Source organism: Orcinus orca, chromosome 9 (assembly GCF_937001465.1).
Source record: "Orcinus orca chromosome 9, mOrcOrc1.1, whole genome shotgun sequence".
In the NCBI taxonomy this organism is placed as follows: domain Eukaryota; kingdom Metazoa; phylum Chordata; class Mammalia; order Artiodactyla; family Delphinidae; genus Orcinus; species Orcinus orca.
Genome location: NC_064567.1, coordinates 56,419,192 through 56,434,783, shown reverse-complemented (window position 1 = coordinate 56,434,783; position 15,592 = coordinate 56,419,192). Strand labels below are relative to the sequence as shown.

Below are 15,592 nucleotides of genomic sequence, written 5' to 3'. Positions count from 1 at the left end.
GTTATTTCCACCATTCTGTCTTCCGGTTCACTTATTGTGAATTGTGAAAGAGAAAATCCCACTTAGTGGGATTGTGTTCCTGTCTTACTGGTTGTTTGGCCTGAGGCTTCCAACACTGGAGTTTGTAGGCTATTGGCTAGAGCTGGGTCTTGGTGCTGAGATGAGGACCTCTGTGAGACCTCACTCCGATGAATATTCTCTGGGGTCTGAGGTTCTCTGATAGTCCAGTGGTTCAGACTTGGGGCTCCCACCACAGGAGTTTCCGCCCAACCCCGGACTCTGAAATCAAGATCCTGCAGGCCGAGTGGGGTGGCCAAAAAAAAAAAAAAGAACAATAACAAAGTAAAAAATAAAATTAGACTAGCAAACTAACAGATATGTTAGAAAGAACATAAAAATAGAGATGAATCAACAACCAGAAAGTACATCAGTACCACAATAGTAAAAAAGAGTAGGAGGGAAAAGAAAAAAAAAGGGTAGGGGGAGGGAGAGGCCTTGGCCATGGTGGGCAGGGCCTAAGCCAGGGCGAGGTTTGGACAGTGGGGGGCGCGATCCAATGCTTAGGACCCACAGGGCTGGAAAAGGCCCTGGGAGATGTGGGAGCTGGGGCTTAGGCTCAAGGAACAGAAGGGGCCCATGTGTGCCCCCACCCCTGGTCTCAGAGTGCAGGTGACATCACCTGGGAGCCCAGCAGGCTTCCTGGGCTGGAGTGGGTGAGGCAAATGCCTTCCTCTCCTCTCTTGCTCCTCTGGTCTGGGAGAACCCCTCCCACCTGCCTCTCCTGATCTCCCCAGCCTCCTCCCATGCCTCCAAGGATCCACGCAACCTGGAGAGGGCTTTGGAGGGCAGGGGACCAGCCTGGGAGCTCAGCAGGCTCTGTGGGTCAGAATGGGTGGGGCAGTCGCCCTCTCCTCCTCTCCCGCTCCTCTGGATGGCTCCTCCCACCTGCCTCTCCTGATCTCCCCAGCCTCCCTCATATGCCCCCCAGGTCCCATGCAGCCTGCACGGGGCTTTGGAGTGGGGGTACTGGCTTGGGAGTTCAGCAGACTCCCTGGACCGAGTGGGCCAGGTGATCACCCTCCTCTCCTCTCCCACTCTTCCCAGAGAGTCCCTCCTGCCTGCCTCTCCTGATCTCCCTGGCCTCAGGGGCACCGATCCTCTCTGGCTTCCACTTCCCCTCCCCCCTCAGTCCCCCATGTCCTACCAGTTCACTTTGGGGTTCCTCCCATCTTCAGTGTCAGAGTCCCCCACCAGCAGCTGGCAGGTGCCCCAGTTGTGGGGAGATGCTAACTCCACATCTTCCCATACTGCCATCTTGCGTGTGCCTCCCTTGTTGCGTTTAATGATTTTTCTTTGTCTTTAATTTTTGTCAGTTTGATTACTATGTGTCTTGGCATATTTCTCCTTGGGTTTATCCTGCCTGGGACTCTGCACTTCCTGGACTTGGGTTGCTATTTCCTTTCCCATGTTAGGGAAGTTTTTGACTATAATCTGTTCAAATGTTTTCTCGGGTCCTTTCTCTCTTCTCCTTCTGGGACCCCTGTAATGCGAATGTTGGTTCATTTAATATTGTCCCAGAGGTCTCTTAGGCTGTCTTCATTTCTTTTCATTCTTTTTTCTTTATTCTGTTCCGTGGCAGTGAATTCCACTATTCTGTCTTCCAGGTCGCTTATCTGTTCTTCTGCCTCAGTTATTCTGCTATTGATTCCTTCTAGTTCATTTTTCATTTCAGTTATTGTATTGTTCATCTCTGTTTATTTGTTCTTTAATTCTTCTAGGTGTTTGCTAAACATTTCTTGCATCTTCTCGATCTTTGCCTCCATTCTTTTTCCAAGGTCCTGGATCATCTTCACTATCATTATTCTGAATTCTTTTTCTGGAAGGTTGCCTATCTCCACTTCATTTAATTGTTTTTCTGGTGTTTTATCTTGTTCCTTCTTCTAGTACATAGTCCTCTGCTTTTCATTTTGTCTGTCTTTCTGTGATTGTGGTTTTTGTTCCACAGGTTACAGGATTGTAGTTATTATTGCTTCTGCTGTCTGCCCTCTGGTGGATGACGCTATCTAAGAGGCTTGTGCAAGCTTCCTGATGGGAGGGACTGGTGGTGAGTAGAGCTGGGTGTTACTCCTGTGGGCAGAGCTCAGTAAAACTTTAATCTGCTTGTCTGCTGATGGGTGGGGCTGGGTTCCCTCTGTTGGTTTTTTGGCCTGAGGTGACCCAGCACTGGAGGCTACAGGCTCTTTGGTGGAGCTAATGGTGGACTCCAGGAGGGCTCATGCCAAGGAGTACTTCCTAGAACTTCTACTGCCAGTGTCCTTGTCCCCGTGGTGAGCCACAGCCAGCCCCCACCTCTGCAGGAGACCCTCCAACACTAGCAGGTAGGTCTGGTTCTGTCACCTATGGGGTCACTGCTCCTTCCCCCGGGTCCTGATGAGCACACTACTTTGTGTGTGCCCTCCAAGAGTGTAGTCTCTGTTTCCCCCAGCTCTGTCAAAGTCCTGCAATCAAATCCCACTAGCCTTCAAAGTCTGATTCTCTGGGAATTCCTCCTCCTGTTGCCAGACCCCCAGGTTGGGAAGCCTGACATGGGGCTCAGAACCTTCACTCCAGTGGGTGGACTTCTCTGGTATAATTGTTCTCCAGTTTGTGAGTCATCCACCCAGCGGTTATGGGATTTGATTTTATTGTGATTGCACCCCTCTTGCCATCTCATTATGACTTCTCCTTTTTCTTTGGATATGGGGTATCTTTTTTGGTGAGTTCCAGTGTCTTCCTGTCGATGATTGTTCAACAGTTAGTTGTGATGTTAGTTCAACAGTTAGCTCTCGCAAGAGGGAGTGAGCACACGTCCTTCTACTCTGCCATCTTGAACCAATCTCCCTATCTTTTCTTATTTAACTTCTACATTTTTCATAATTTCTTGTTGTATTTGTGGATATTATCTCTTCATTTCTCTTTGATAATCCTAAACATGCTTATCAAAATTCTAATTATTTTTGTTTGGAATGTATGTATAGTTAATTTTGTTGTCCGTCTCTTTGACATTAGCTGCTTTCTGTGTTTTGGAATCTTGGTTTGTGAATTCATTTTAAGTGAACTCGTTCCCTCTCTCTCTCTCTGTCTCCCTCTATCTCTTTCTTCTCCAGCTTATCATTACCACTTTGGCAAACTTGCAGTTGCTTCCACCTGGCATCCAGAATCCCACTGTGGTGATGAAGTTGTCACTGATGGAGTCCTGGGCCAGTTGTGTTGGCTCAGTTCCTGGTTGGTTTCTGGTTATGAGACGATATCTGTGTTCTCCCAGTTCCCTGAGTAGGCTCAGCTTCACAGAGAGTCTGATCCCATTCCTGCCTTATGTGCTGTGGCTGTGCAATTACCTTGTGGCCTTTTCTTTCTGTGTGGGTGATTCTCAGTGTTAGCTAGAGAGTGGCCCATGGGATTTCCTCATAGCTCCCTGGTGGGAGTGATCTTGAAGAGTGGGCAATATAAACTGATCCCCCAACATCACCTCTTATTTATCAAGTCACCTCTTGGTGCTGGCACAGGGGAACCCTTTGCCAGCTCACTTCACAACGCTTGAAATTACAATCCCTTGGGGGCCAGAGCCTATTCCTTCCTGGCTATCAGCCCTCATGCCCTGGGCTCTACTCCTACTATCCCAGGGAGTAGGAGGGAGCTTCTCCCTGCCCTTCACTCTCTCTCCTGAGATTATCTCAGGAGATACTTTCCTCCAAACCCTTCTCTACCTTCTCCCATCCAACTCCTAGATATCCTTGATTCCAGAGAAGGGTAATTTTTGAAAAATGATTTGACCTGATGCCATCTAATTTTAAATTCTCAATAGTCTGCACTGTCCTTTGAAGCCTGACACAGGAAAATTGAACTTTTTTGAACATTGAAGCTAAAATGAGTAGTACCTTTTGGTTGCTGGGTTCTAATAGTCACCGCCCTCAACATATGCTCCAGGGAAAATAGTGATAATGGATCCCCTTTCCTCCAAAAATCATGATTTGGCTGGGAAACATCCTTGGCAAGGAAGAAAAGTACAGTAGATCATTTTATTTTTCCAGTTATTTGTTTCTACATAGCTTAGCTTGCCATTTAAATAAAACATGCACAGAAACTCACATGAAAAGTTTGATACATGCCATGTTTAAAACTGTCATGTTTTCTGAGAGGGTATTAATACATTTATTTATTACATTTAAATCGTTGAGTCATCTGCAATGTAATTTAATGTAAGGAGATTTAAGTGATCTAATTTTATTTGGTCCTATATCAGGAAGCATGTTATGTAATGGACACCATATGGAAGGGGTACTATTAGTATAATTCTCTTAATCAAGTTAAGCCCAGAAACATTGATTCCAAGAGAGACCATCCCCATCTACCCTGAGATAGATTCCATAGTTATTGTATTTCAAGTATATATACATATTTTTTTTCAGAGTATTAGGTCACCTTTAAAGTGCCTTTTTTTTCACTTGACTCTTCATCAACTGTTCTCATTCTCTTCATAGACAAAGAGAGAAAAAGAGGTGAAACCTATAGATTATAATTACTGATCTGAACTGTGTGTGAAAAGATACTTAACAGAAGCTCTCCGTGTACCATGCTTTCCAGTGTGTAATGCCGTCCATGGATCTTACCTATTACTTTCCTTTTTCGGCTTTCATTGCTAGAGATATTTCACTGAAGTAAAAATCTGATTTTTCTGCCATCTCTTTACTCTCTGGTTAGGGTAAGGATGAAGACATTGAGATGATAGGAAAGGGCTTTTTCTGCATCATTCCTCTTGGTTGCCTGCTGACCTATTTGGTTCTCCATAGGCTAATAAAATTTTCCAGATTTATTATACTCATTCTTCCCTCATTTTGAATTTTAAAAGCAGATGCCACATGTAAATTCTTTTATTATTGTCTCTTTCTCTTCATGATTAACACTTTAAGTTTATGGAATAAGCTTGTACCATTTCCTTTGTCTGTATGTGGTTAGAGATTTTTCCTCTGGTTTTTATTTTCTCTTACTCATTTTATTAAGCTTTGAAAAAGGAAAATTCTTTAATTTGGTTTAAAACTTCTATACACAAAATTTTAAAAGTCCAAAATAGCCAAGACAATTAAAAAAACACACACAAGCTAACAAGACTTTCCTTACCTGCCATCAACACATAAAGTTGTCATAATAAAGTCAGTATGATTTTCATGCAGTGGTAGTCAATATACAATTGAACAAACTATGAAGCCTGGAGATAGGCCCACAAATATTTTGATACTTGAAATATGGTATGACTTTGCAGGTCAGTAGGAAAGGGATGGATTTTTAAAGATATGGTGCTGGGAAATTTTGTTAGCCACGTGGAAGTGAACCCCTTACTTCATGCCCAGTAGAAGGCAAAACTAGAAAGCATTTACAAAATAACATGGGAAAATATTTTATGACCTCAAAGTAGGGAAAATGTTCTAAATAAGACACAAAAAGCATAAGCCACAGGAAAAGACTCATAAATTTAACCACATTGCAATTAAGAACTTCTGTTTATCATCACAAAGTAAGTGAAAAGAGAAACTAAAAGCTAGAATTAAAATTGCAACACATATAGTGAATAAAGGATTAGGATTTAAAACATCTGAAAACAAAACAAAACAAAACAAAATATGACCAAACTGATTTAAAAATGTGCAAAGAACAGGAATTAAGAGGAAGCATAAATAGCCCCAAACATATGAAAAGATTTTCAGCCTATTAGTAATGAGGGAAATGGAAATTAAAATCACAGCAAGATGCAGTTTCACACCCACTTGAATGACAAAAGTTAGAAAGTCTCATAATACCAAGAATTATCAAGGACGTAGAGTAAAGAGAACTCTTAATCCACTACTAATAGGAATGTAAACTGGTACAACTTTGAGAAACACTCGAGTATTATTTAGGAATGTTGATTGCGTGCATCAACCAGGATTCCCCTCCAGGCAATATTTTCTAGAATAGCTCTTGTTCATGTGCATCAGAAGACATGCACAAGAATGTTCAAAACTACATTATTCCACCTTAATATTCATCAACAGAAGCATGGATATGTCAATATGACAAAGTCAAACAATAGAATATTAAATAGCAATGAAAAAAATTAACTACAGTTACATCAATGTGGATGAATCTCAGAAGAAATGCATGAATACAGACAATCCAGTTCCAGTAGACAAAACTAAGCAGTGTATTGTATGTGGATATTTTTATGGGTGGTAAAATCTCCAAAGAAAATCCAGGAATTCTAAACCTCAACCTATTTGCATACTGATGGGAAAGATGCCATTTAAAGTGAGAAATTTTAATTTGGAGTTAAGTCCCTGAGAGTGAAGGAGAGAATGAACTTCAGTTTACTTCTTTCTTTTATTGGGGATTATGAGTGTTATTATACAGGTGATAATTGTATGATTCCTTTTTTATTTTTAATAATCACCAACTTGTAACCCACCAATCAAAAACTTATAGATTGATAGGAAATGCAAGGACAAAACTTTTTAATGAACAGTTGAGTAAGATATTGAATCACTCTCCAGTATTTCAGTGTGTATTTCAACAAACAAGGAAATTCTAGCCACAGTATAAGGAAAGCTAATCACAACACAACCATCCAAATCAAGATGGTTAACTTAAGATGGACACTTTTATTTTTTTTGGTTTGGTTATATTTTATTTCTTAAAAGAAAAATCTGAAGCAAATAATGCAAAATGTGCAGATTTAACAAAGCTGGATTGTATTCGCTGTTGGTTATATAATTTCTGAACACTTGACACATTTATTTTCTTTTGAATGCATTCCTTTTATTTTTTTATTTTATTTAATTTATTTATTTTTTATACAGCAGGTTCTTTTTTTTTTTTTTTTTTTTTGTGGTACGCGGGCCTCTCACCGCTGTGGCCTCTCCGTTGTGGAGCACAGGCTCTGGACGCGCAGGCCCAGCAGCCATGGCCCACGGGCCCAGCCACTCCGCGGCACGTGGGATCCTCCCGGACCGGGGCACGAACCCGTGCCCCCTGCATCGGCAGGCGGACTCTCAACCACTGCGCCACCAGGGAAGCCCAATACAGCAGGTTCTTATTAGTCATCCATTTTATACACATCAGTGTATACATGTCAATCCCAATCGCCCAATTCATCCCACCACCACCACCAGTGCCGCCCTCCCCACTTTCCCACCTTGATGTCCATACATTTGTCCTCTACATCTGTGTCTCTATTTCTGCCTTGCAAACTGGTTCATCTGTACCATTTTTCTAGATTCCACATATATGCGTTAATACACGATATTTTTTTTTCTCTTTCTGACTTACTTCACTCTGTATGACAGTCTCTAGATCGATCCACAACTCTACAAATGACCCAACTTTGTTCTTTTTTAATGGCTGAGTAATATTCCATTGTATATTAACTTAGATATTAATGTTGCTTGTGTTCATCTAATCCTCACACTTCACTCAGGTTTCACCAATTGTCTCAACAATGTCTTTTATAACAAAAAGACCCAGTTTGGAAGCACATGTTACACTTAATCTCCTCCAGTCTGGAACATTTCCTTAACCTTTCCATGATATTTATGACCTTGACACTTTTTAAGATGACAGGCCAGTTATTTTGCAGAATATCCCTCAATTTAGGTTTGTATGATATTCCAAGATCCTTAGATTTAAGCTATGCATCTTGGCAGGAATATCACAGGAGTGGTGCTATGTACTCATTGCATCCCATTAGGTGGTACATTATTCTCATTTGTCCCATATTGATGTTGTTTACCTCAGTGACTTGAAAATACCACTGAAAAAAGAGCATACAGGCCAGACTTCTCCACTGTAAAGTTGTCTTTCCCCATTTGTCATTGGTGGAGAGGTAATTTGAAACTTTGTAAATACACTATTTCTTACCAAATTTTCCATCTATTCATTTCCTTATCTGTATGGACTCGTGGTTTTCCATTTCATTCAGTGAATTATCTGATTATTCAGTGGATAATCTGTTACTATACTATTTATTTTGATGCTCCAATTGTCCTAGATTTGACTAGTAGGAGCTTATACAAGTTGACTAGACCTTTTAATGTTGTCCATATCTTTCTTTGACTTCTTCCTTGCTTTCTGAACAAAAGATGTTCCAAGCTTATCTAATACTTTCTCTGTCCCATCTCTGGAATCAGCTGTCTTTCCAAGGGGCCCTGGTTCTTCATAGAGAAAAATGGCATTTAGAAGACACCATCTGAATTCTAGTTGTGTTCATTGCTATTGTGGTGTCCCTACTCCCTCTCAATCAGCAAGCCTAGACAATATATTCACAGCTATATTTATTTCTGTACATAAATATATTAAAAAACCATGAGTTCACACAGATATCTCCAATTGTAGTTCCATACTGCAAGTTACTCTCTTCTCATATTTGTAAGCCACTTCTCCAACAGTGAGAAATATGGCTTTCATTTCCTTATATATTTCTTTATTTGAGCAGTCCCTCTGTGTAATCTTCTATCTCAATGCCCAGCAATCCCTTGCCCATCACAAGTGTGTTCCTCTCTCAACTCAGATCTGACTCTTGACCAAAGTGGCCTTTAACAATCCCCTAAGCTTTACTAAACTTTGGACAGGCATCTTCTAGATTATAGGTCCCTGACTAAAGGCCTCCCTTTCCTTAGAGCATTTACTTTAGAAAATTTGTAATTGCAAATTTTTTCTCTGTCCCTTTAAAATGTACATAAATCTCGGGACTTCCCTTGTGGTCCAGTGGCTAAGACTACACACTCCCAATGCAGAGGGCCCAATTCAATCCCTGGTCAGTGAACTAGATCCCACATGCCGCAACTAAAGATCCCACATGCTGCAACTAAAAAATATCCCGTGTGCCAAACTAAAACCTGGTGCAGCTAAATAAATAAATAAATATAAATTTTTTTTTAATATTAAAATGAATGTAAATCTTCTCCCACCCTGTTGCCAGTTTTATAACCCAGGATTGTCTTTCTCAAGCACCAGGGAACCAGGTATTTGAAATGTAAACATCAAAGAAGATAGCACCCCTGTCTCCCAGTATCAGTAGGAGGGTGGAAACCTGACTTGGATGCACATCAACTAGCAAACCCAGGTGGCCTAATCACAGAGAAAAACGTTTGCAAACTGAGGAGCAATCCATGCGCTTGACACACCCCACTGACCAACCTACCTGATAGTACTCCAGTTCTTTTCCACTAGTTCATTCCAGGGCTTAAAATCCTTCCCGGGCTTTCCTGGTGGTGCAGTAGTTGAGAGTCCGCCTGCCGATGCAGGGGAGATGGGTTCATGCCCCGGTCCGGGAAGATCCCATACACCGCGTAGCGGCTGGGCCCGTGAGCCATGGCCGCTGAGCCTGCACGTCCGGAGCCTGTGCTCCTCAACGGGAGAGGTCACAACAGTGAGAGGCCCGCATACCGCAAAAAAAAAAAAAAAAAAAAACCTTCCCATGTTTTACTTCAGCTGAGTTGAGTTCTGTCTATCTCCCCTCTATCACCATAGTCTTGAATAAAGTTTTCCTTGCCTGTTTAACTTTGCTCAGTGCAATTTTTGACATTCTTCATTTTAGGATCTTCTCCCAGAAGAACATTGTCTTTTCTGCTTGAGCTCTGATATCCCACACCAGGCCAACCCTCCATTTAGACACTTTGCTCACTGTGCTTGGGCTCTGACACCCACACCAGGCTGCCCCTGTACACCCTCCACGCCTCCTTCAGGCTCTTATTCCCAGCACTGGCTCACTCTTGCAGATGGATACTCCCTTCACACTGTCCAGGTTCTGACTCCTCACCCCAGGTCACCTCTCTGAAGGGCCACCTTCCTGGGCCCTGACTTCCCCACTCTCCCACCACAGACACCTGCCTTTCTCTGCATATGTAATGATTTTAGGACATAATTGTTTGAAAATGGAAGAGAAATAAAAAGGTAAGGGGAAGAGGAAGAGTTCATTTTATTCCAGACATTCTTGCCCTGTCTACATATTAGAACTGCTTAGGAAGCTTTTAAAAATTTATTGATATTTGGCCCTATCCCTAGAGATATGATTGCCCAATAGCAGTCCTGGGCATCATCTGCCTTTTTTTTTAAAGTGTTTCTTTTTTTTTTTTTGGTTGCGCCAGGTCTTAGTTGCAGCTGGCGGGCTCCTTAGTTGCGGCAGGAAGGCTCCTTAGTTATGGCATGTGAACTCTTAGTTTCGGCATGCATGTGGGATTTAGTTCCCTGACCGGGGATGGAACCCAGGCCCCCTGCACTGGGAGTGCAGAGTCTTAACCACTGTGCCACCAGGGAAGTCCCATCATCTGCTTTTTTTGAAAACTCCCCAGATGGTGTTATTGTGGAGTCTGAGTTGAGAACTGCTCTATTAGGTACAGAGAGGAGAGGAATGTAGGGGTGCACGTTTAGGGATCTGGAGAATGGAGCATGTGAGAAAGCCCACCTGATACCTTCAGTTTTGTTCGTTAGGTAGGAAGAGTTGTCATCAGGTGAGAGTGATGGAGGTCAAAATTTTCGGGGGGTGGGAAGTGGAGAATCTAGGAAACTATGCTTATTGAGAGAGGGAGACAAACTGAAATAAGAACGAAAGACTCTGAAAATAATGAATTTGACAAAAACTGTAGCAAGAGTCTTACTGGGGTGAATTGTTCATCTTTAGAATGTTGTAGTACACAGGAGCATGCACATTCTGAAGACCCACGCCTCACTTGGCTTTTAAAACAGCCAGCCAGTTTGGTAAAACAACTGGGAGTATCAGTAGACATTACAGCACCTCTAACAGCTATAAAAATTATCTTCATTTAATAATGAAAAAATGTTCAAAACATTCTTAGAGAATTTTGTTTCTTAACAAGCTAACCAAGATTGTGTGTGTGTGTGTGTGTGATTCAGATTTTATTGCTTATTAATTATATCATTCCATACAATTTTAAGTAAACAGACTGAGAAAATATACTGGGAGTATTAAACAGCTGATGGCAATATTGATGAAAATGTTCAAGTGTTTTACATAAGGTAGTAAGAGGCACCACTGCCACTATCACTCCCCCAAAATTTGTGCATTTCATATAAATGAGTAAAAATAATTCTTTGGCATTTAACTAGCATTATTCTTTGTAATCTATGAACCATGATACACCTGAACAATTTCAGAACTTCAAAGCAGAACAAAGTATTTTCTTCCACTAGCAGATGTAGCAGTTTGTTTCTTTAAAAAAAAAATTAACAAAAACTGTACACACAACCCCAAAACAAAAGTTAGCATATTCCAGTGGTCCTGAATTTTGATGTTCATATCATATTAATTCAAGAAATAAAATGTAATTCAGCTTTTAGCAGGCACTGTTCACTACCTATTTGAAGTTATATGTTTCAAGGTTTGGTAAAATTTCCCAAATATTAAATTTATATATTTTTTAATGTATGAATAGAAAAAAATATAGTGGAAGATAGAGATTGCACTTGGATAATATGGTTCTCCCCGCTTCTTTCCATATTCTGTATTTCTTAAGTTTGAAAATGAATTTTAGTTCATGTTCATAATGAAAAAACTAATGCTTTAATTTTCAAAAAATAATGAAATTAGTGACGACCCAGCACACAGAAGTATTAGTTCGCTGGAGCTGCCATAATAAAGTACCACAGACTAGGTGGCTGAAAAATCAGAAATTTGTTTGCTCACAGAGGCTAGAAGTCCAAGATCAAGGATTTGGCAGAGTTGGTTTCTTTTGAGGCCTTCTCCTTGATTTATAGATGGCTGTCTTCTCCCTGTGTCTTCACCCAGTCTTGTGTGTGTGTGTGTGTGTGTGTGTGTGTGTGTGTGTGTGTGTGTGTGAGAGAGAGAGAGAGAGAGAGAGAGAGAAAGAGAGAGAGCATGCAAGCACCAATCTCTTCTTACAAGGAAACTAGTCATATCTGGATTAGGGTCCACCCTAGTGACCTCATTTTAACTTAATTAACTCTTTAAAGACATTATCTCCAAATACAGCCACATTCTGAGATACCAAGGGTTAGGGCTTCAACATGTGAATTTGGGGGCGGGGCGCAATTCAGTCCATAACAGGCACTTGGATCACACTGAGTTTTTAATATTTTCCCAGTGTTTTTTTCTATAGGTGTTTTTTCACCTTGATTTCTTAACTCTTATAACTTGAAACTCTGGTGAATAGTTTCTCAGCAATGGTTCAACTTTATTGGTAATTTTTTGTGATGTTAATCTTTTAATATTTTATAACCATTAAAATATATTTACATATATTATAAATATATTTAATATTTTATAAACCTAGATAAATACATTCTGAAGCAAAACTGAAACTGTTCGCATTTCTACTTCCTCATTCTGCATCAGCACAGGGGCAGGGCCTCAGGAGACCAGAAAACTTCACAACTTAAAGGCTTATTTTTTAAAAAGGATCCTTACAATCATACATCTCCTACCCATTAGAAGAGGAATAAGAAAGCAAAGATTAAAAACCAACTATTTCAAGTTTCCGACATAAGAAGAGGAAGTTTTCAGAAAAATCCGGGTAAGTTTCTGAATCATTACACTTTTATTTTTTATGCTTGTGAGGAGACAGCTATTTTCATAAACTCCAGCTGTACTTCTTTTTATAATAAAACATGTGTTTGTGCATAAGCCAATTACTTGTAAAACTAATGAAAGTAATTAGAAATTTCAATGGGTTAAATACATATCAGTATATCTAATTGAAGCTAACTTTGTAAATGCTCTTCTACAAAGAAATGGATCATTAAGTATATACATAAGGTGGCGAGAGTGTTTCTGGTCATGTAGGGCAGTGGGAAAAACGATACAGAAACAATGCAAAGAAGTTCAGGAAGTTAAGCATAAAAGATTGTAAAGGAACCTGTGGTTGTGTGCAATTATGCAAAATTCTGTCTTCCAGAACTTGAGATGTTACTAGAAGTTTTACATGTAATCAAAGATAACGTCCTCCAGAGGCTATTTTTCAATGTAAGTGCTTCCTTAACATCCATGTCATACAGCAATCTGGTTTAAAAATTAAAACAAAAACTTATCCTCAGGAAAATAAAACCTAACTTGGCTTATGTGTGGTTTCAGTTCATCAGACCATCAGAGGAGTGTGTGTGTAGCCTTCCTGGGCAAGAGCCAGGATTCTGAATTGTCTCTCCCCACTATCAGCTCTAAGTCCTGTGGAGCAGAACAACTCCTCAGGGCATGGATATCCGGGGTGCTACTGAGGACGCCCCTGAGATGAGGGTGGGTGGACTTACCCCTAAGAGTACTTGTCCCTAAGAGCTCTGCTGATTTGTTACTTCTTGTTTAATACCTCAAGAGAGAAAACTGGAGGAGTCACTTGAGAATGGCATCCTATAGCTACTTTGCCAATAATTAGTTACTACTAATAAGAAGATTTGTGTTCGTGATTATTTCAAAACAGGAAGATGAGGGCCCTTAGGAAGCCAAGAGTTATATCAAGGCATTCTCAAAATTTGTCCAACCCAGTCATTTTAATCTTTATTTATCTCCAATAATATATATACATATGCTCTTAAAATTAATAAAGTATAAACTAGTTTAAAGGCATTCCTGATAGGACTTCCCTGGCAGTGCAGTGGTTAAGAATCTTCCTGCCAATTCAGGGGACATGAGTTCGATCCCCGGTCCGGGAAGATCCCACATGCCATGGAGCAACTAAGCCCATGCGCCACAACTACTGAGCCTGTGCTCTAGAGCCCGCGAGCCACAACTACTGAGCCCACGTGCCACACCTACTGAAGCCTGTGCACCAAGAGCCCGTGCTCCACAACAAGAGAAGCCACTGCAATGAGAAGCCCACGCACAGCAGCAAAGACCCAACACAGTCAAAAATAAATAAATAAATAAATATATATATTTAAAAAAGCATTACTGATAGAATAGGTTCAAATCTTTATATGTTCGCAACAGCTGTCATGTGGGGAGAGGGAAGTTGAGCAACTTTTGACATTATAATCAGTCCAAGGATATTATTGAAGTTTAGTATATAATATTGAGACCAGGTATTCCTGATGTTTCCATTTAACAGAAGAAAAGACTCCATACTTGAGGAATAAATGTCAGTGACCTTATTTGAGAAGAATATTTCTATTTCCCTGGTATCTATTGGCAGAATCAGAACAAAAGGAAGTAACAGAAAACTGTCACCTGTCAGATGGCACAAAGTTCCCTTTGCAACATCCCCTATGTTAGACACAGCACACAGTCACTGGTGGTATGAGGCCAAAGAGCTGTAAGAATAAGGGGCAGACTGCAGAGGGAAATTCTTGATGCACTGCTTCATTTCCAGAAGGTTGGACCCTATTGGAATTTTGTAGTCACTGGTTAAACCAAAAGAGAATATCTGGAGTCTGTCCTCTCAGTCTTTAGGATGTGCAGAGAGAGGGGAATGGTTAAATTACTGAAAGAAGACTCTGGCTAAGAGAAGGTATTGCATCAGACCTAAACAGAGTGTGTCAGTGGAAAGGGGCAGGCCCCTCACCTGGAGATCAGCTTCCCAGAGCAGAGGCAGGAGATTAAAACAGCCGAGGTGCTGAGGACCCAGAGGAAAAAGGAACCCATGCCGGGGAAAACCTGGTATGACAAATGGCTTCATTTGGGGACTGAGAATGACACAGCAGAAAACTGATATGGGCTATTATGGAACTGGGGTATCTAGAAGGACTGGGGGAGGAAATATATTCATTTTCTTTTCCTTTTGATAAAAACTTATTTTTCCTTTTTTTTATATCTTTATTGGAGTATATTTGCTTTACAATGTTGTGTTAGTTTTTGTTGTACAACAAAGTGAATCAGCTATAAGTATACATATATCCCCATATCCCCGCCCTCTTGAGCCTTCCTCCCATCCTCCCTAATCCACCCCTGTAGGTCGTCACAAAGCACGGAGCTGATCTCCCTGTGCTATGCGGCTGCTTCCCACTAGCAATCCATTTTACATTTGGTAGTGTATATATGTCAATGCCACCCTCTCGTTTCATCCCAGCTTCCCCTTCCCCCCGTGTCCTCAAGTCCATTCAATAAGCCTGCATCTTTATTCCTGCCCTGCCACTGGGTTCATCCGTACCGTTTTTATAGATTCCATATATGTGCGTTAGCATACGGTATTTGTTTTTCTCTTTCTGACTTACTTCACTCTGTATGACAAACTCTAGGTCCAACCACCTCATTAAAAATAACTCAATTTCATTCCTTTTTATGGCTGAGTAATATTCCTTTGTATATATGTGCCACATCTTCTTTATCCATTCATCTGTTGATGGACACTTAGGTTGCTTCCACATCCTGGCTATTGTAAATAGTGCTGCAATGAACATTGTGGTACATGTCTCTTTTTGAATTATGGTTTTCTCAGGGTATATGCCCAGGAGTGGGATTGCTGGGTCATACAATGGTTTTATTTTTAGTTTTTTAAGGAACCTCCATACTGTTCTCCATAGTGGCTGTATCAATTTACATTCCTACCAACAGTGCAGGAGGGTTCCCTTATCTCCTCACCCTCTCCAGCATTTATTGTTTGTATGTTTCTTGATGATAGCC

The 15,592-nt window shown here is 40.9% G+C and overlaps 1 protein-coding gene across 2 annotated transcripts in view; it reads left to right on the top strand.

The window, feature by feature from the left end:
- The first annotated feature begins 12,402 nt into the window (after positions 1 to 12,402).
- LOC101271235 (sterile alpha motif domain-containing protein 9) overlaps positions 12,403 to 15,592 on the top strand; it is a 35,677-nt gene continuing 32,487 nt past the window's right edge. Inside the window, exons 1-2 of one of the 2 annotated variants that reach the window (XM_049715126.1) lie at positions 12,403 to 12,557; positions 12,939 to 13,006. The gene's annotated coding sequence lies outside the window, so the exon portion shown is untranslated. The remainder of the gene's footprint in view (positions 12,558 to 12,938; positions 13,007 to 15,592) is intronic. The other variant, XM_049715125.1, reaches the window with a different exon arrangement.